Source organism: Entelurus aequoreus, linkage group LG11 (genome assembly GCF_033978785.1).
Source record: "Entelurus aequoreus isolate RoL-2023_Sb linkage group LG11, RoL_Eaeq_v1.1, whole genome shotgun sequence".
Taxonomy (NCBI): Eukaryota; Metazoa; Chordata; class Actinopteri; order Syngnathiformes; family Syngnathidae; genus Entelurus; species Entelurus aequoreus.
This window is the reverse complement of record NC_084741.1, coordinates 64083432-64106102: the sequence shown is the minus strand read 5'-3', so window position 1 is coordinate 64106102 and position 22671 is coordinate 64083432. Positions and strand designations below refer to the sequence as shown.

The 22671-nt window shown below is 38.2% G+C and overlaps 2 protein-coding genes across 4 annotated transcripts in view; one reads left to right on the top strand and one right to left on the bottom strand.

Annotated features, from left to right (window-relative positions):
- LOC133660343 (glutamate receptor ionotropic, kainate 2) overlaps positions 1-22671 on the top strand; it is a 472659-nt gene that overhangs the window by 167284 nt on the left and 282704 nt on the right. The window lies entirely within an intron of this gene.
- ascc3 (activating signal cointegrator 1 complex subunit 3) overlaps positions 1-22671 on the bottom strand; it is a 407454-nt gene that overhangs the window by 300276 nt on the left and 84507 nt on the right. The gene's annotated exons all lie outside the window — the stretch shown is intronic.

Genomic DNA, 22671 nt, shown 5'->3' with positions numbered 1-22671 from the left:
CCAAAATGGGTGAATTATTGGTATGAAACAATATTCAGTGATGCTGAAACTTCTAAAATCAGTACAGTCCAAAAAAACTTGCCAAAAAGTGAATGCAGCTCTGGACATATTTTGATGTGACATTGCAGAAACTTGTGGAAACAATACCACAGTGAATGAATGAATGCTGTAATCAAAGCTAATGGTGGTCCGAAGAAATACTACAGTGTGGGAACATTTTTTGACCAGGCTGGTATGTCATGACAAATGATTTGTGATTCCATGGGTTACTGGTTAAACATAAGACCATTTTGAGGATGGTGAGAATTGTAGTACAGCATCTCAAGGTATAAACTGTAGTTTCCAGTCAACACACAACTGGAAAAAGATGTATTGTTGACATGTCTTGACCCGCTATTAGCTGGCAATCAGTCCAGGGCAGTGGTGTCAAAGTCAAGGCCCGTGGGCCAGATCCGGCTCGCGAATGAATTATCTTTGGCCCCCAGGATGATATTTGATTAGTATTAGAATCAGCCAGCAGGCCACAGCTGCCTGCTGCTGTTTTACTCCATCAGTGTTGGCGCTAGGAATTTTCAAAATGGGGTCCCAGGGACCCCATCAAGTCATAAAAATGGGGTCCCACAGTAAATTTTTGGTGTCCCACTTTTTTGTAACCGTGTTGAAAACAAATGATAAATGTATGCATTATCCTGTTATATCTCACATTCTATATTGTGTTTTGGAAAAAGGTTGTCATAAACGTTACTTAATTCATTTTAAAAAAATTATACAAGAGAAAATTTTTCAGCATATGCAAATGTATCCAGTTATGAACATTGATTCACTTTCTTCTTTCCTTCACGGATCTAAACGTTACCGCTGCTGGTATATTTTTATTGTTATATTTTCAGAATGTGTTTGTTAAATTTTTGGCCAAAGTAAGACAACGAAAACAATCTGAAGTTGTCTTTTTTGTTTTGTTTTAATGCCATGATTTTAATAGCCCGCGTGTGCACAGATTTTCCTTTATGCGGCCCCTGGGCTAAAATTTGTTTGACACGCCAGACTCTGGGCAATATGGCCTGAAAATAAAATCTCAGATTTTTTGACAAAAAATTTGAATAGTGACTTTTTCAGATTATTTCCCTACTTTTTAAAGAAACCAATGGACACAAGTAAGTGACATAATTCAAAACAAGATCTTAATTTATTTGATCAAAACTAGTAGCTTGAAATGACTGCATGCACTGCGTCTTACTCTTAGCAACATTTTAGGTTGAATAATGTTTTTCTTTTTAGACCAGTTATAAATTGTAATTTTTTTGAACAATTGTCAAAGAACTAAATGAAAAGCAATACTCAAAATTGTTTTGAAAGAAATACATCTTTTAACAAAAATGTCACATTGCACATTGCATGCAAATACATAATAATCTACAACATTGAGATAAATAAAGTGCAAACCTAAAACTTCTGTCTTGAATAAAATAATTCTGAAAATAAAAATGTAATGTTATACATTGTATGCAAGTAAATAATAGTAGACTATAGATTCAGTAAGTGGACAAACACAGGCTTTGTCATTTACACATCTTGGCGGTGTGATAGTTCTCCACTCTGCTTCTTTCTAATCATATGGTTTATGCATATGTACATTTATTCAGTTATAAACATTCATTCACTTTCTTCTTTCCTTCATGGAGCTAAACGTTACCGCTGCCGGTATATTTTTATTGTAATATTTTCAGAATGTGTTTGTTCTATTTTTGGCCAAAGTAAGACAAAGAAAACAAATGCCATGATTTTAATAGTAATTTTAAAGTGCCCGCGTGTGCACAGATTTTCCTCCATGCGGCCCCTGGTCCAGGGTTTAACCCAAAGTCAGCTGGTGTTAGGGTGGCGCATGATTTGAATTGAAACTTTTTTCCATTCCGATTCTTGTTCCTGGCGCTTCTTGATTCCTATTCTTAAGTTGCTTGTATTCTATCGCGTGACTTCTTTCTGGAAGTGAAAACCAATAGTGATCAACGAAGCTCATATGACTGTTGTGCAGCAAGCAGTGCGCAAATGGAGTACAAAAAAGGCTTAAATCTTTCTGCAAAAAGCAGATCTAGCTATGCAATGGAACAGATCACTTTACTTGATCAAATAAAAGATTTGTTGAGTGATATAAAGGATTATACGCCAGTTGCATTGTCAGAAATTGCAAACTAATGTGCTCCAGATATCATTCTACATGAAGTGAAGTGAATTATATTTTATATAGCGCTTTTCTCTAGTGACTCAAAGCGCTTTTACATAGTGAAACCCAATATCTAAGTTACATTTAAACCAGTGTGGGTGGCACTGGTGGGTAAAGTGTCTTGCCCAAGGACACAAGGGCAGTGACTAGGATGGCGGAAGCGGGGATCGAACCTGGAACCCTCAAGTTGCTGAAACGGCCACTCTACCAACTGAGCTATACCGCCCCATGACAAAACAGATGGAAACTTGGAAAAGCATGGAGGTCTACAAGGTCTTTGTGTGTGGCTGGGTCAAGGACATTGGTATCAAAACTCTGGGGTTTTGCTGGTGCAAGCTAGTTGTATTTCATCATTTAACTTCGCATCTACTGCCATGTTTGTTACCGTTGCACCAACCGTTTTTGAGTAGCTTGTTTTTCCTCACCTTAATAAAAATATAATAGATGTCATCATTGCTGAAAGATTCATTTATGACTGTGGCCTTTTGTAAAAACTTAAACTCTTTTAGGTTTTGCTCACATTTGCTTTCTTTTATTTAGACTCGCCGAGTCTGTGCTGTTTTGAAACACTCGTGGCAAACATGTGTTTAACAAATGCACATAATATCAAGATAACACTTAAATGGGAAATAAAATAGGTTACAGGTATATCAAACAAACCTTTAACAAAGTGACCACTGCCAACTCGTTCATTCTTAGACTCTGCTCCCTTGGACTGGAGTGTGTGCTGCTTTTCTCGTCGTTTCGTAAAATCTTGCATTTTCTCCCTTTTTAATTACTTCTTGAGGAACTCTGAAGAAACGTTTATCATTTTCCCGATTTGAACAGCCAAAGACAACATGAGCATAGGGCATTTTTCTTTGAGAAAGGCTAAATGGCACTGAGCACCCATTGAGAACAGAGCTAGCTTGACCACCACGCGTATTTAATGGGCGGGAAAGTTTTCCTCTGTCTTCCTTTTTTGCTCTGGCCCGGCTGCACCGAATAATAATATAAATCCATTCAATAATGTCAAATACAAATAAGGCAACAAGAGAAGTATCCCACACTTATCTTTTGTAAAGTAAATCTGTACAGCCGATAGGGGCATCTGGCTTTTAATGGCCAAAGGTATAGATGTGTGTGTCCAAGTTACGGCTATCTTCTTTTAATAGATGTATTACAATCTTTGGCAACCTTGGTTATGTTTGCTGTGGTCTGGAACAACAGGGCACACACACAACTATCTGAAATGAAGCCAATATTATTGAAAACTAAATGATATACAAAGAGGATAAAAGTAAAGGATATTAAATGAGCTCAAATATACCTACAAATGAGGCATAAGGATGCAATATGTACATACAGCTAGCCTAAATAGCATTTTAGCATTAGTTAGTTTGCAGTCATGCACTGACCAAATATGCTTGATTAGCACTCCAACAAGTCAATAACATCTACAAAGCGCACTTGTGTGCATTCAAGCACAGTATAAAACATTTGGTGGACAAAATGAGACAAAGGAGGAGTGGAAGATTGTACATGTAAACAAACTGTTGCGTCACAGTCCACACTATGGTGAGTTCAAGAAAGTAAAATCAAATACAAATAAGGCAACAAGAGAAGTATCCCACACTTATCTTTTGTAAAGTAAATCTGTACAGCCGATATGGGCATCTACATCAACTATATGATTTGCCTGAGTAGCTGGACAGGACAAAAAAATAAATAAATAAAGTGATCATACCCTGGCGTTGATTTAACTTACCTGCCTCGGATTAGTGATTACCCACTGGTTAATGGCGTGCTGATTTAACTCACCTACTCTGATTAGTGATCACACTCCGGTTACAATGGTGCTGATTTAACTCACCAAAAAGAAGAAAAAAAAGAAAAGGGGAAAAAAAAAGAGGAAAAAAAAAAAAAAAAAAAATTAAATAAGTGAGCCGGACGTGACGTCAATAAAATCCATGCAATAAGCTTAGTCATCCTAGAAGTATGCAAATGTTAAACGAGGGCGCTAACCAAGATTATTTTTGGATTAAATGTCCCTGTTAAAAATATGATACTAAATATATATTTATGACTTATTTACCTGTTAACCGAATCAGGACAATATCAACAGACCAGTCCCATTAATAAAAAAATAGCTCAAACAAAAATTAGAAAAATACTATTTAACAATATTCTCTCATTTCTTTGTACACCTACTTTTTTTTTCCTCTGGGGAGTTTTTTTGTTTATGTTAAAGCAATATTGTGTTAAATGTTTAGTTTAAAACCTTGTGGAAAAAAACATTCACATATATTCTGTCCTTAACGTGCTCGATTGTCTGATGCTGATATTTGTGTTACCCACCGTATTAGCTGTAGCCCGAGTACGATTGCTATGTTTGCTGCCTCGATGTTGGCAGACAACAAAGTATTGTTTTACTTACCTCATTCTGACTGGTCAGAGGAGAAGTGGTGGGGCACTCTTTAATTTCCACACCATGAACCTAGATGCGTTTCATTCTTTGCACGATCTACCAGCCTTTTTATTATTTTTTTATATCTTTTTTTGAGTGCTTCCGACCACTGTCCATGGCTATTTTTGTTGCTTCTTCTATGCATCAGCATCGAAACTAAGAATCAAAATGAAAAATGGTTAACAAAATCAGGAGCATTGGCAAACTACTCTCTGTTTCCTTCAACCCTTGAACCCCAACCCTAGCCTTCATGACCCTGATAAGGACAAGTTACACGATATTGCCAAAAGTATTTGGCCACCTGCCTTGACTCACAAATTAACTTGAAGTGTCATCCCATTCCTAACCCATAGGGTTCAATATGATGTCGGTCCACCTTTTGCAGCTATTACAGCTTCAACTCTTCTGGGAAGGCTGTCCACAAGGTTTCGGAGTGTGTTTATAAGAATTTTTGACCATTCTTCCAAAAGCGCATTGGTGAGGTCATACACTGATGTTGGTCGAGAAGGTCTGGCTCTCAGTCTCCATTCTAATTCATCCCAAAGGTGTTTTATTGGGTTCAGGTCAGGCAGTCAAGTTCATCCACACCAGCCTCTGTCATCCATGTCCTTGCTTTGTGCACTGGTGCACAGTCATGTTGGAAGAGGAAGGGGCCCCAACATTTTTTGGTATCCTGGAGCATTCAAAGTTCCTTTCACTGGAACTAAGGGGCCAAGCCCAACTCCTGAAAAACAACCCCCCTCTCTGTCAGTTTATGTGGCCTACCACTTCGTGGCTGAGTTGCTGTTGTTCTCAAACTATTCCATTTTCTCATAATAAAGACTTTTGAATATTTAGGAGCGAGGAACTTTCACGAATGGATTTGTTGCACATCCTATGACAGTTCCACGCGGGAAATCACTGAACTCCAGAGAGCGGCCCATTCTTTCACAAATGTTTGTAGAAACAGTCTCCATGCCAAAGTGCTTGATTTTATACACATGTGGTGATTAGGACAGCTGATTCTCATCATTTGGATGGGTGGCCAAATACTTTTGGCAATATAGTGTATATGTGGGAAAAGGATGGATGGATGTCCCTTTTTTTAAAATCCAGCGGTATCTGTTTCGAATGTCAATATTCTGGGATGGTACAACCATTATTATGTGTTGAAATAATGAAACAGTGCAGGGGTCGGAGCAACAAATTATATGCCCGATTTATCTGGATCATTCCATTATTTTAGAGGCCATTCCTGACACAACCTTCACATTTGTCTAGGTTTTATACATTACAGAGCACTATGCTGCTGCATTTTGCATATATTTTAGGAAATATCTTTCTTATTGAATAAATAGCTTCATATTGTTACCTTGATTTAGATGCACAGGTAACAGAGGGTAATTCATCCTTATCACAGTGGGAAGCAGTTTCATTACAGCAGTTTGGGTCATTGGAGCCTCAAATTAGCCCAGCAGGCTGAGTACATGTAACATATGCTTAGGGTCAAATCGGGTGCCAGCCTGAGACCAGGCTGCCAGGCCTGCTCTGCCCAACTGTCCTAATTGAACATGTTTTAATACTGGCATGTCCAGATTAAGAAAAGCAAAGATACATTGACAAGAATGTGTTATCTAAATCATGCAACCATTGTATTCCTGTTATAAGCAGTTGTGTAAAGAACATGGGGTTCGGTTAAAACTCAATTAAAATTTCATATGTAATTGCTCGAATAGTCTCTAAAATAGTTCAAATTAATTTGTGGCTCTTTGTGGGAATTCAGTGTTCGACAATTACCGCAATTTCCGGACTATAAGCCGCACCTGACTATAAGCCGCACCAGCTAAATTTAGGGGAAAATACAGATTGCTCCATATATAAGCCGCACCCGACTATAAGCCGCAGGGTTTTGATGTGTAATTAGCGTAGTATATAGGGGTTCCTGCTTCCACGGAGGGGATTGTCGGGACAGAGATGACTGTTTGGGAACGCAAAGCGTCCCATTTATTAACAATAAATCTTTCAATCACTCAATCAAACTTTCACATCTTTGACATGGCGAACAGCATTCATGCAGAGTACAAATAATAAAACGGTGCAAAGTAATACAAAGTGCTCGCCTGTACGTTAGCAAAATAACCAGCCTACCGGTATATGAAAAGTCAGTCTTTAATCATTGTGTCATCGTCTTCCTCCTGCGTACTAAAACCACGGAAATCCTCTTCGTCTGTGTCGGAGAAGAACAGGCCGTAAATAAGCCGCACCCTTGTATAAGCCGCAGGGACCAGAACGAGGGGAAAAAGTAGCAGCTTATAGTACGGAAATTACGGTAGTCTGCAGGGTGGAACAATTTCCCGTGTGGATCAACAAAGTTTGTCTAAGTCTAAGTCATTAAGTTGGGAGTAGTCTTGTCACCTTTCGGTGTAGCAGAGGTTGGAACATCGGTTGTGTTGGTCTTGACCCCAGAATGCAGAGACGGCAGTCAAAGTGCAGGTAAAGATTATTTAAAAAATATGTCATATAGTGCAGCAGGGAAGTGCACAAAAAAAGCAAGAAAGACACATCGAGCATAGGGAAATGCTGTATAGAGGTTCAAAGCACACAAAGCAAAACCATGATCCATGTCTGTCTAGAGAGGGGGGTCAGCAACTAGTGGCTCCCTGAAGTATTTTTTAAAAAGATTTGTAAATGGAAAAAGATGGGAATTTTTTTATTTTTTTTTGTTTTTTTGTTTATTATGTTTTTTGTCTGAGGACAAACATGACACAAAACCTTCTCAATTGTTAGAAAGCCCACTGTGAACATTGTTTTGTCCTATTAATTTCGGCAGTTCTTGAACTCACCATAGTGTGGACTGTGACGCAACAGTTTGTTTACACGTAAAATCTTCCACTCCTTCTTTGTCTCATTTTGTCCACCAAAAGTTTTCTACTGTGTTTGAATGCACAAAAGTGCGCTTTGTTGATGTTATTGACTTGTTGGAGTGCTAATCAGGCATATTTGGTCAGTGCATGACTGCAAGCTAATTAATGCTAACATGCTATTTAGGCTAGCTGTATGTACATATTGCATCATTATGCCTCATTTGTAGGTATATTTAAACTCATTTAATATCCTTTACTTTTATCCTCTTTGTATATATTTGAGTTTTCCATAATATTGGCTGCATTTCAGATAGTTGTGTGTGTGCCCTGTTGTTCCAGACCACAGCAAACATAACCAAGCTTGCCAAAGATTGTAATAAATCTATCAAAAGAAGACAGCCTTAACTTGGACACACACATCTATACCTTTGGCCATTAAAAGCCAGTAATTACCAGGCGTTATCTCACCTTCTAAATAGCCTCGGATTTACTAATAGTTTCTAATGTTGTAAAAATTTGTAAAATATATATTAAATTTCAACCTTTCTGTCAACGAAGATTTGAGACACAGTTATTTTGATAGTAGGCTATTATAGCTAATATAGACACTTCATGTGTTGCCTTCATTATAAGACTTTTATACAGCTTTTCATTTTTTGCGGCTCCAGACAGATTCGTTTTTTGTATTTTTCGTCCAATTCGGCTCTTTCAATGTTTTGGGTTGCAGACCCCTGGTCTAAAGCATCCACTCATCCATCCATTCTCCACGGCTTGTCCCTTTTGGGGTAGCAGGGGGTCTGAAGCCTATCCCAACTGCACTTGGGCGGCAGGCAGTGATGCGCAGTAAGAACTACATTTAACTACATTTTCCAGTAGCTTGGTGGTAGCTTAGCTACTTTTTTGACAAGTAGCTTTTTCTGTAGCTTGGCTACTTTTAGACCCATGTAGCTAGGCAGCTTAAATCAAAACTACAAGCTACAAAGATAGAAAATGGACCGCAAAGTCAGGCAAAAAAAATTATGGAGAAAATACAAAGACCTGGACGAATGAGAACATCCATAAATACGTAGAAAATCCATGATAATTGGTTGGTGTTCGTATGATGAGTCACAATTGGCTAAGGTTAGCGCAAAACATTACGGACTGGCCAATCAGAGGAAAGATAACTAGTAAGCATAATCATTACAGTCACACCGGAGTCGGAGACAGAGGTACGCTTCAAGCTGACCACTCAAAAAAAAAAGAAAAAAGAAACATACTTTGCAAATTAATATTTCCTTTAGTGATGAAGATGACGCACGGAAAACCTACAAAATGCGTGTCCTCAGCCATATTTAGACAGATGTATGCTTTTTTACTTGTTTACTTTGCAAACCCAAATTAAAACTGCTCTCTTCATCGAAGACTTGGAACCCACATTAATGTGAGGCTCCAGCAACACCCGCGATCCCGAGAGGGACACACAGTAGAAAATGGATGGATGGATGGAGTTAATGAAAGGTTTTACTGCACATAATAACCATTATCAACTGTTCCCACACAAAGTCAATGTTTGTTTTTTGTCAAGATAAAAATAAATGCTGTTTTTACTGTAGGTACAGAAAAGAAATAACATTATAGGGGTGGGCCAAAGAAAAGGCAAACTAAATACATATATACAGTGGGTTGTGGGGACCCCTAGAGCTAGTTGTAGGGTGTCCCCAGCTAAAAGACAGATAGTTAATAGCAATGGACCCCTATTGGGGGCTCATTTGTACACTCTGTTACATTAACATTGATATTATACATGTGGGCCCGTAGACATACTTTTGTACATGCCGTTGAATGTAGCTTTGCTGTAGAAAGCTACTTTTGCCATGTAGCTTGTAGTGTAGCTTGTTACAGTTCTCCGGGGATATAATCGAGAGTAACGAGTAGCTTAGCTTATTACATTTTCCCAGTAGCTTGCCTGTGGACAGCGTACCATGTTCCATCTAATGGTACACCAAAAAAAAAAAACACTTAATTTAATATTCAAACACAGTGTTACTGTTCAAACTGTGTGTAATCGTACAGTGGCCAAAAATAATAAATATATGTGGTAAATAAAACCTCTGCTTTGTTTTTAATGAATATTTAGGCCTACTACGCTACTGAATTTTAATGTCGGACATTAGGGTGGTACTTGGAGAGCCAAGTGTGGTACTCGGTGAAAAAAAATGTGACAACCACCGGTCTAAGAGACATATTAAGCATCCTGACAGGGGAAGTCGTGGCAAAAAGGAGTCAAAAAGGAAATGGAAACAAAAAATAAGAGCGCTGGACAGGAAATACAATAAAACACTTGAAACTAATAATAATTGTCTTGAGACATAATGACAACTTTGTTAGATTTTACTCATAGAAGATGATTGCTAATGGCAAACTTTGCAGAGGTTATTAAGGATTCTTTATGTATTTATCTATTTCAATATAGAAACCTATTGTTTTTCCTAAAGGACACATTTCTGCAGCAGAATACATACAAGCCTCTGCTGCTGTGAACAATACTGTCTTTGTCGGGAAGGTGGTAAAGGAACAGTTTCTCAATGAGCTGTTTTTCCACCAAGCAGGGAGCAAACAATCAAATCAATAACCACAACGGGACACTTCTAATGGCGCAACTTTGTAACGACAGAACCTAGATGGCAGCAGCATGTGTTAGAGCTCCGCAAGCCAAGCGTGACATCCTTACAACTCCCCGGAACGCCAACGGAGACTTTTGATGAGGCCATCAGGGAGTACAGACTATGATAGCATAACGGTCGCTGGGAAGGAACTGAATTCTTCCGTATATATTTCTACTAACGCTGACAGCTTTGTCTTTATGCTACAGTACCGAGTGTTGTACTGAGTTATTGCTTCCCTTAAAAGAACGCCAATATTGGTATAAAACACTGTGGTCAGCTTCATATTGGCCACCATTTTTTTGAACAAAACATTATTTAACAAGCTCTCATGGGTGATATAAAAATGCAGAGACAGACGGTAGAGCTGATTAAGGAACTGTATCCAAATAAACAATTCTCATTTTTAGGCAGTTTTCTATTTTAGGCGCTTTTCAGTGCAGAGTGATTTCAGTCCAGTTCAGTTTATTTCAAACATGCATACGATACAATGTAATGCATCACATATTTCTAATTGTTTCATTACAGCACGTCCGAAAAGGAGTAGGAAGAAGCTGAGCTTATTTAATCCTACCCCTTTTCATACCATAGCAATTTGATCATATTTCCTTTTTCTCTGTAACATAACAGTGAACAAATGTTCATCATAATTCTTGTTCTGTGTACTTTGTGAACACTTGTAGTTTGAACAATCTCTTAAACTGAATCATATTGGTGCTTTGTTTGATTTCTTTGGTTAATCCATTCCATAGTTTAATTCCGCTTAATTTGGCTGCGCTTTTTATTGACGGTTGAAGTTGCACACATAAATCTAAATAAGGTATTATATACAGTAAATTCCCATATTTGCTGGGGGTATTGTTCTCTGGCCGCCCGAAAATTGAAGTACACTGCAAATTATTTGCCATTTGCCAATATTTAAAATTATATTTCTATATTTTTTCCTCGTTTTAAGAGCTATTTACTTATTTTAGTCATTGACTAATCTTAATTTCAGCATGAATAATTATAGTTTTTCTATTCTAATCTAAAAATGTTAAAATTGAGAAAAACTATTTCAAAATACCAATACTTTTGATACTTCAGTTATTTGATATAAGATATATTATTGACAGGATCACAGTGTAAAGTAATTAAATCATTAAGATTTTCTCTAGATGGAACGTGATTGGTGGGAATTACTTTTTCTTCCGCCTTGGTAAGTATGTAATATGCTGTGCTGAGTCATTCACTCTGTCATTTGTTTGTTTAAGAAAATAAAATGAGTGGTATAAAACAGCCAGTGAATGTATCCTTTAATCGTAGGCTATTTGGAGACACCACATAAGGAGTTGAATATAAATAAGATGCCATCATTTGTTTCGCCCTGTGATTTTATATTGTTTGATTAATACTTGAAACACACTACATTTTGAATGTTATTTACCAGGTATATTTGCACAAAGTATCAGTATCGGGTCGGTATCGCTAATACCAGCCTGCATTTTAGTTGGTATTGGATCGTTACGAAAATCAGTGGTATCGCACATCACTACCTGGAGCCACAACAACAACACAGCACTTTTTCATTATGCACAAATGACCGTTACAGCAAGGGAGGTGATATTCAACAACACCCGCAATGTTGCGGATCAACATAACTAAAATAAGTAGTTTTTTTGCACTTTCAATTTGTTGTAGATTGTATTTATAATTTATTTATAAGATTTATACAGAATTCTTTAAAAGGGGAACTGCCCTTTTTTTTTTTTTTTTTTTTTTTTTAGAATTTTGCCCACCATTCACAATCATTGTGAGAGACAAGAACATGTGTCTTTTTTTTTTAGGATTTTAAAGAGGATAAAAAAACCCTTGGAAGATGCAGCTAATGGGAGTCATTGTTGTAGCCTTCAAAGCTCTAAAACAACTTCAAAGCCCTCCATCTACGTTTTATACACACACTGCAAGTATATATATATAATGTAGAAATGAACACGTTCATAATAATATGTAATATGTTCAATAGGGGCAGCACGGTGGGACAGGGGTTAGTGTATCTGCCTCACAATACGAAGGTCCTGAGTAGTCCTGAGTTCAATCCCGGGCTCGGGATCTTTCTGTGTGGAGTTTGCATGTTCTCCCCGTGACTGTGTGGGTTCCTTCCGGGTTCTCCGGCTTCCTCCCACCTCCAAAGACATGCACCTGGGGATAGGTTGATTGGCAACACTAAATTGGCCCTAGTGTGTGAATGTGAGTGTGAATGTTGTCTGTCTATCTGTGTTGGCCCTGCGATGAGGTGGCGACTTGTCCAGGGTGTACCCCGCCTTCCGCCCGAATGCAGCTGAGATAGGCTCCAGCGACCCCCCGCGACCCCAAGAGGGACAAGCGGTAGAAAATGGATGGATGGATGGATGTTCAATAGTTACCGTATTTTGGTCATTTTAATCATTGCCGGAACTCATTTCCTCGGCGCATTTATTCCCGTTTTCGTAGCAGCGAACTTCCGACTTTCGGCAACAACTTTTAGAAGCGAGCACGCACAGAGGGTGAAACATGTTGAAAGAGAAAGTAAGCAGATATGAACAGTAAATGAACAAGTAGATTAATAATTCATTTTCTACCACAATATTTTTGACAAAATAATAGAACGATAAATGACACAATATGTTACTGCATATGTCAGCAGCTAAATTAGGAACCTTTGTTTATTTACTTACTACTAAAAGACAAGTTGTCTTGTATGTACACTATTTTATTTAAGGACAATCTTGCAATAAGAAACATATGTTTAATGTACCCTAAGATTTTTTTGTTAGAATAAAACCAATAATGCAATTTTTTGTGGTCCCCTTTATTTAGAAAAGTACCGAAAAGTATCGAAATACATTTTGTTACCGGTATCGGGACAACACTACTCATAGGTATTCTGAACAATAGGCAAAATTCCAAAAAAAAGTGCAGTTCCCCTTTAAATTATTCGTCTGTTCCATACAAATAAAAAGGCATTGTTTTTTTTTTTTTTTTTTACAAAAACTTGCATTGTGTTTGAAGTACCGATTTGGTACTATCATTGGTTCAAATGTAAACAATCCCCATCTTTACCCGCCACTAATGATAATAATGGAGAGAACTAACTTGGAGTCCCAGTTGAGCTTTTCAACGTTGTTCTGCAGCAGGTGCGTTTCAAAGTGTTTCTACAATCCACGACAACTTATCTTATATTAACTTGAGTTGCGGGGCAACGCACATCATCATCGTCACCGAGCGACCCTGGGGGCCGGGGCGCACTCGATTACACGCCACACTTGGCGGTTCGCCATGACAACAGAGAGGTCCTGTTCCCCGAGCCCTGCATCCCTTGATAGATAGTACATCACGTCACTATGCTGCACAAAGCTGCTGTATAATGTAAAAAAAATATATATATACTAAATATTTTTTATAAATTATTTTTTTTAACCATAATCACACATGTGCAGGGTCACAAATGCTAAATTGTGAATATGTGGGGATCCACTGGATACAATAGGGCCAGTTACTTGACCACCAACCCGATTTAAGTAAAGAACCTGTAACGTCTACAAGATATACTTTATCTTCGCTAAAAGTGCATTTTTTTTCCTGCACATCGGGAGAAAACACATGATTCAAGCTATACCGTTGCTATGGATCTTAATATCGTCCAAATGTGTTAATCAAACACGCAATTCAAGCAACCTGCACGTCTGTCAATGTCGAAGATTACCGGTAATTGACCTTCTTGCCATTTAATTATGATTTAGCAGGGATATCAAAATAGACAATCTATACACAAGACACACTATAAACGTCACCAGTGAGTCAATAGTTGATTTATTTCTGCATTATAATCTATGTTTACATGCACTAAAATAACGTTTTGTACGTCAGACGCACAATTCTGTCCAAAACTAGCTTTTGACTGTATAAACTTCCATTGATCACGCTGACTTTCTGGGCGTGGATTATTAGTGTAGCCCAGGGGTCGGGAACCTTCTTGGCTGAGAGAGGCATGAAAGCCAAATTTTTTTCAAACGTATTTCCGTGAGAGCCATATAATATTTTTTAACACTGAATACAACTAAATGTGTACATTTTTAAGTAGGACCAACATTTTTAGAGTATAATAAGTCTCTTATTCTTTTTAATAACATTGTTATTGTGAAGCTAACCAATAATAAATAAAATACTTCTTACCATTAATGCGACATCTTGAACAGGTGCGGTAGAAAACGGATGGATGGATTAAAATGCATGAGAACGTTTTGTATTTTGAATCTTATTTTTAACACTGTGATTACCAGCGGAATTATTCATTACTTGTCGTGTTAAAGGCCTACTGAAACCCACTACTACCGACCACGCAGTCTGATAGTTTATATATCAATGAGGAAATCTTAACATTGCAACACATGCCAATACGGCCGGGTTAACTTATAAAGTGACATTTAAAACTTCCCGGGAAATATCCGGCTGAAACGTCGCGGTATGATGACGTATGCGCGTGACGAAGTCAGAGTAACGGAAGTTATGGTACCCGTAGAATCCTATACAAAAAGCTCTGTTTTCATTTCATAATTCCACAGTATTCTGGACATCTTTTGCAATTTGTTTAATGAACAATGAAGGCTGCAAAGAAGACAGTTGTAGGTGGGATCGGTGTATTAGCAGCGGACTACAGCAACACAACCAGGAAGACTTTGTTGGAGCGCTAGCCGCGCTAGCCGCGCTAGCCGCGCTAGCCGCCGACCTCACCTTGACTTCCTACGTCTCCGGGCCGCCAAACGCATCGGGTGAAGTCCTTCGTCCTTCTGCCGATCGCTGGAACGCAGGTGAGCACGGGTGTTGATGAGGGCTGGCTGGCGTAGGTGGAGAGCTAATGTTTTTAGCATAGCTCTGTGAGGTCCCGTTGCTAAGTTGCTAAGTTAGCTTCAATGGCGTCGTTAGCACAGCATTGTTAACCTTCGCCAGCCTGGAAAGCATTAACCGTGTATTTACATGTCCACGGTTTAATAGTATTGTTGATTTTCTATCTATCCTTCCAGTCAGGGGTTTATTTTTTTGTTTCTATATGCAGTTAAAGCACGATGCTATCAGGTTAGCTCGTAGCTAAAGCATTTCGCCGATGTATTGTCGTGGAGATAAAAGGCACTGAATGTCCATTTTGCGTTCTCGACTCTCATTTTCAAGAGGATATAGTATCCGAGGTGGTTTAAAATATAAATCTGTGATCCACAATAAAAAAAGGAGTGTGTGGAATCCAATGAGCCAGCTTGTACCTAAGTTACGGTCAGAGCGAAAAAAGATACGTCCATCACTGTCTCTCAAGTCCTTTACTGTAACGTTCCTCATCTACGAATCTTTCATCCTCGCTCAAATTAATGGGGTAATCATCACTTTCTCGGTCCGAATCTCTCTCGCTCCATTGTAAACAATGGGCAATTGTGAGGAATACTAGCTCCTGTGACGTCACGCTACTTCCGGTACAGGCAAGGCTTTTTTTTATCAGCGAGCAAAAGTTGCGAACTTTATCGTCGATTTTCTCTACTAAATCCTTTCAGCAAAAATATGGCAATATCGCGAAATGATCAAGTATGACACATAGAATGGATCTGCTATTCCCGTTTAAATTAAAAAAAATCATTTCAGTAGGCCTTTAAGCAATGTCAGCTAAGATTTATCTGAGAGCCAGATGCAGTCATGAAAAGAGCCACAGACTCCCTACCCCTGGTGTAGCCCTTCATAACTTAAATTGTAGTTAGGGGCATGTTTACAACAAAGAGGAAACACATTTCCGTTTACGCTTTGTCCCGTTTGACCATAACCTTTCACTAGAATTTAAAGATGCCGATTCTAAAGCAGGGTTTTCTTTCTTGGTCGACACCCTCTCAGTCCATGGTGGTTCAAAACTTGCTCCAACGTGTTCAGTTTTCCAAAGCAGAGTCCCTCGGATTCCTCTAATGTTTTGAGTATTGGTCCAGCTGATGAATGCTGTCAAAACAAACGTTTGCAGGCAAATCTTGTTATTAAAAAGAAAGGAAGTTCTAAAGGTATTCGACCCTGGAAAAGGAAAGGTTCGAATAAACCATAAATCGGACTATAAGGCGCACTTAAAATCCTTTTTTTTCTTCCTGCCACCTACTCAGTGGCGTAGTGGTTAGAGTGTCCGCCCTGAGATCGGTAGGTTGCGAGTTCAAACCCCAGCCGAGTCATACCAAAGACTACAAAAATGGGACCCATTACCTCCCTGCTTGGCACTCAGCATCAAGGGTTGGAATTGGAGGTTAAATCACCAAAAATTACTCCCAGGCGCGGCCACCGCTGCTGCCCACTGCTCCCCTCACCTCCCAGGGGGTGAACAAGCGGATGGGTCAAATGCAGAGGACAAATTTCACCACACCTAGTGTGTGAGTGACAATCATTGGTAATTTAACTTTAACTTATAACCCGGTGCGCCTAATGTACGGAATAATTCTGGGTTTGCTTACCGACCTCGACACAATTTTATTTGGTACATGGTGTAATGACAAGTGTGACCAGCAGATGGCAGTCAAACCTAAGAGATACGTGGTAAGAGGTATGATGGAAATATGACTCAAGTAAAGAACACCAACATTTTATATGTTCCATTGAAAATATAAAACTTTACACACGGCGCTCAAAAATCTATCAAAATGTTTTAGTGTGACTTTGGTAAGCTATGAAGCCGCACAGCTTCATGGATTATCAGCACACTAAACATATGAGTATTATTATGGTGTGTTTATAAGGTAAGACATATTGTCTGGTGTTTTGTTTCGCAATATTATGCAAAAGCAACTTTTCTTACCTTCTGATCTGTATTTGGGATCTTCATAAATCCTGAAAAATTGCGCGTATCCGCCTTTGTAGTTTGTGCCGACACCGTAGTCGATAAGCTTCTTCTTTTTCTCTATCTTCTTGTTATGGGACATTCATCCTCCGCTGTTGCCATTTCTAATATAAAGTAGTGTAAAGTTCTTACTTATATCTGTCAGTAAACTCGCCATGAAAGCGCTAAAACATACCGGTGTAGTGAGTTTATATTATTCACCCAAAGAACTTTAGTTATTAGAGAATTCCGGTGGGACGTTTTTTCACGGGACACATTTCCGGCGTGGTTGCACTAGTGAGCCACGGATGAGGAGATGCTGCTCTGTTATTGATTTAAGTATAGTGTGAATGCCATTTAAACAGTTAGCTCCGTCTTTTGACACTTCTTCCACTCCCGTCCTTGCACGCTACACCGCTACAACAAAGATGACTGGGAGAAGACGCTGCCGAAGGAGAGCCACGTAAATAAGACCGCCCACAAAACGGCGCATCCTGAAGCGACTATCAGAAAGCGACTTGAAGATGATCTGTAAAACATAATCTATGCAACATTTTGACCAAAGAACCACCATTACATGTTATGTAGACCACAAGGAAGTGTTTTACATTTAGAAAAACTTACTACCACAAGTGGTGGAAAAGTGTATTACAACTGAGTACTGCTGCAGCCCATATGGACCACGGCTGGGAAACACATTTTTTGGCGGCCCCCTAGTGGGCGCTTGCAACTCAACAATGGGCCCCAGCCCTATGATTAAGAAACACTGGTGTAAACCACAATACAATATATTTCTCTACAAGACCCTGGTTTCCACTTACGAGGACATTATACTGCCAATTAGTTGTGGAGGATAGGCTGATTGGCATCACTAAAATTGTCCCTTGTGTGTGAATGTGAGCGTGAATGTTGTCTGCTCTGCAATGAGGTCCTGGGTGTACCCCGCCTTCAGCTCAAGTGCAGCTGGGATAGGCTCCAACCCGGACGGCGTGGCGAAGTTGGTAGAGTGGCCGTGCCAGCAATCGGAGGGTTGCTGGTTACTGGGGTTCATTCCCCACCTTCTACCATCCTAGTCACGTCCGTTGTGTCCTTGGGCAAGACACTTCACCCTTGCTCCTGATGGGTGCTGGTTAGCGCCTTGCATGGCAGCTCCCTCCATCAGTGTGTGAATGTGTGTGTGAATGGGTGAATGTGGAAATACTGTCAAAGCGCTTTGAGTACCTTGAAGGTAGAAAAGCACTATACAAGTATAACCCATTTATCATTTAATTTATAACCCCTCCGTGACCACGAAAGGGTCAAGCGGTAAAAAAATGATGATTTAAGATGACTGAAAACACATCCCAAAACATCCCAAAGTTCAGATGGCAATTTTAACTCTTGTGTACTCATTGGGGTTAAATAAATTACAAATGCATTCCGTTGAAAAGTTCAGGTTTTAAAAGGCTAGTGACTCCCTGGAGCTTTTTCAAAAATGGAAAAAGATGGGGGAAAAAATATTTTTTTTGTTTTAATATGGTTTCTGTAAGGGGACAAACATGACACAAACCTTCCTATTTGTTAGAAAAGCCCACTGTTTAATATGTTTGTGTGTATGCTTCACTGATTACATTATTTGACCAGCGCCGTTTTGTCCTACTAATTTCGGCGATCCTTGAACTCACTGTAGTTTGTTTACATGTACAACTTTCTCCGTCGCTGCCACAAAAAAGACGTGTTTCATGCCACCCCTTTGTCTCATTTTGTCCACCAAACGCTTTATACTGTGCGTGAATGCACAAAATGTGAGCTTTGTTGATGTTATTGACTTGCGTGGAGTGCTAATAATCCATGCTACCATGCTTTTTAGGCGAGCTGTGTGTACACATTGCATCATTATGCCTCGTTTGTAGGTATATTTGAGTTCATTTAATTCCCTTTACTTATGTCCCCTGTGTATTTAATTTATATTTGCATGTCTCATGACACATTATCTGTATGTAATATTGGCTGCATTTCTGATTGTGTGCCATGATATTCTAGACCACAGCAAACGTTACCCAGCTTGCAAAGATTGTAATAAATACATTAGAAAAAGACAGCCTGTCCAATCCTTTCACTCGGGCACACACGTCTATACTTTTGGCAGTTTTAAGCCAGTCATTTCCAGGAGTTATCTAACCCTCTGAGACACTTAATGTGTTGCCTTCATTCTAACACTTACATAAGGCTTTTAACTTTTTGCGGCTCCAGACAGATTTGCTTTTTGTATTTTTGGTCCAATGTGGCTCTTTCAACATGTTGGGTTGGCGACCCCTGGTCTAGGGGTTGTGTAGGGAATATTTTCCACTTATTATTGTTTGGGTTCAGTCTGTGCTTTTCTACCTTCTCTTGTTTATTACACACATTTATATAGCACCTGTGTCAACGGAACTTACTTCAATAAACTGACTTTCACCTGTGGTCATGCACTCATACCTGCTTCAAGTATCACACTTGGGATGGCTGACCTGTTCGTTCGTCGTACTTATTAGATCAATGCATTTTGTCATTCATAATCGTGAAACTACAACGAAATTGGACTGATTGGAGTTCATCCTTCTTATTCAAACATCCCCAAAGGCTCTTGAGGTACAGTGTTTGCTATATAGCAGGGGTCACCAACCTTTTTGAAAGCAAGAGCTACTTCTTGGGTACTGATTAATGCGAAGGGCTACCAGTTTGATACACACTTCAATAAAATGCCAGAAATAGCCAATTTGCTCAATTTACCTTTAACTCTATGTTATAATGAATAATTAATGATATTTACACTTAATTGAACGGTTTAAAAGAGGAGAAAACACGAAAAAAATGACAATTACATTTTGAAATAGTTTATCTTCAATTTCGACTCTTTAAAATTCAAAATTCAACCGAACAAAAGAAGAGAAAAAGTAGCTAATTCGAATCTTTTTGAAAACATTTTAAAAATAATTTATGAAACATCATTAGTAATTTTTCATGATTAAGATTAATTTTAGAATTTTGATGACATGTTTTAAATAGGTTAAAATCCAATCTGCACTTTGTTAGAATATATAACAAATTTGGACCAAGTTATATTTCTAACAAAGACAAATCATTATTTCTTCTAGATTTTCCAGAACAAAAATTTTAAAAGAAATTCAAAAGACTTTGAAATAAGATTCAAATTTGATTCTACAGATTTTTCTAGATTTGCCAGAAAATTTTTTTGAATTTTAATCATAAGTTTGAAGAAATATTTCACAAATATTCTTCGTCGACAAAACAGAAGCTAAAATGAAGAATTACATTAAATGTATTTATTATTCTTTGCAATAAAAAAAATACATTTACTTGAACATTGATTTACATTGTCAGGAAAGAAGAGGAAGAAATTTAAAAGGTAAAAATGTATATTTGTTTAAAAATCCTAAAATCATTTTTAAGGTTGTATTTTTTCTCTAAAATTGTCTTTCTGAAAGTTATAAGAAGCAAAGTAAAAAAATTATGAATTTATTTAAACAAGTGAATATTTTCTTGGATTTTCAAATTCTATTTGAGTTTTGTCTCTCTTAGAATTAAAAATGTCGGGCAAAGCGAGACCAGCTTGCTAGTAAATAAATAAAACTTAAAAAATAGAGGCAGCTCACTGGTAAGTGCTGCTATTTGAGCTATTTTTAGAACAGGCCAGCGGGCTACTCATCTGGTCCTTACGGGCTACCTGGTGCCCGCGGGCACCGCGTCGGTGACCCCTGCTATATAGTCTCCATTTTATGGCAGTGGGTAAGCAGTGTTATATGTAGAATCATCACTGGCTAGGAAAATGGAATGTTGTTGAAAGTAATTTACAATATTGTTAAGTTATGAATCGGTATAATTAAACAAAAACTTTGACGACTCATGTGGGACATAATTACAACTGTATGCAGAAGTAGAAAAACACATTTGAGTGAAAAATCTCAGAACCCTAAAGGGGAATTGAACTCTTTTGGGAATTGTGTCTTTTGTCCACAATCATTATGTAAGACAAGAACACATTTTCTTTCTCTTTCCTGTGCGTTCTAAATAGTGGAAAAACTGCTAGTAAAAGGCGGCTAACAATATAGGTAATGGGATTAATCTATTTCGCCTACAAAGACCTCTAACAATATCAAAAAACATTCAGCTTTAAGTATATACAGTGTGTAATATGTAACAGGCACATTCAAAACATGTAATACAGTCTTTTGTTAATTTTATGCATTAAGAGAACTTCTTTCCTGGGCGCATTGATTTCACAGACTGCAGGATGAGCTACACATTTTGGAAGCTGGGCGTTAAGCAGATCCAGATATCATGTAACACTAAGCCAGTGTCCTAGAGTTAGCATTTAGGACTACTGCTACATAGTATGTTTAATCGTCAACATGACAGATGTTCATTGTCATTGCAATATGTGGCATGTACAAACCCCGTTTCCAATATGAGTTGGGAAATTGTGTTAGATGTAAATATAAATGGAATACAATGACTTGCAAATCCTTTTCAACCCATATTAAGTTGAATATGCTACAAAGACAACATATTCGATGTTCAAACTGATAAACTTTTTTTTTTTTTTTTTAAATAATCATTAACTTTAGAATTTGATGCCAGCAACACGTGACAAAGAAGTTGGGAAAGGTGGCAATAAATACTGATAAAGTTGAGGAATGCTCATCAAACACTTATTTGGAACATCCCACAGGTGAACAGGCAAATTGGGAACAGGTGGGTGCCATGATTGGGTATAAAAGTAGATTTTACGAAACGACGAGAAAAGCATGCAAATCACACTCCAGTCCAAGGGAGCAGAGTCGTAGAATGCACAAGTGGTCACTTTGTTAAAGGATTGTTCGATATACTTGTAACTTATTTTATTTCCCATTTAAGTGTTATCTTGATATTATTTGTATTTCCTAAGCACATGTTTGCTACGAGTGTTTTTGAAAAGCACCAACTCAGCGAGTCTAAATAAAAAAAAAAAAGCAAATGTGAGCAAAACCTAAAAGTTAAGATTTTACCAAAGGCAGCAATGATATATGAATCTTCCAGCACATACACAATGTTGACATCTGTAGTTATAATTTGATAAAGACGGGGAAAAACATGCTACTCGTAAACGGCACGTGCAACAGCAACAAACACCAGTAGACGAGAAGTTAAGTTATAAAATGCAATCTCACCTGAGCAAAAACGATGCATATTTATCTTGATACTAAATTCCTTGACCCAGCCACACACAAAGAAGTTGTAGACCTCCATGCTTTTCTAAGTTTCCATCTATTTTGTCGTATAAAATGGCATCAGTTTAATATGTCTGGGAACACGAACGACGTATAATCCTTGATATCACTCGACAAACCTTTTTTTGATAAAGTACAGGGATCTATTCCATAGCTTAGTTTGATATTTTTTGCTCGTATCTGCCTTTTTCAGGAATATTTAAGCCTCTTTTGTACTCAGATATTTTTTGCGTTGTTTATTATCTTAGCTTCATTGACCACCATTGGTTTTCACTTCCGGTAAGAAGTCACATGACTGAATATCAGCAATAACAACGTCACAATGTCTCTCTCTCTCTCTCTGTCCACTACTTGCTGTCCATATCCTACCAAGTCAGACCTACACTGTTCCAATATCCATTTCCCTGTTCTCAATTGTTG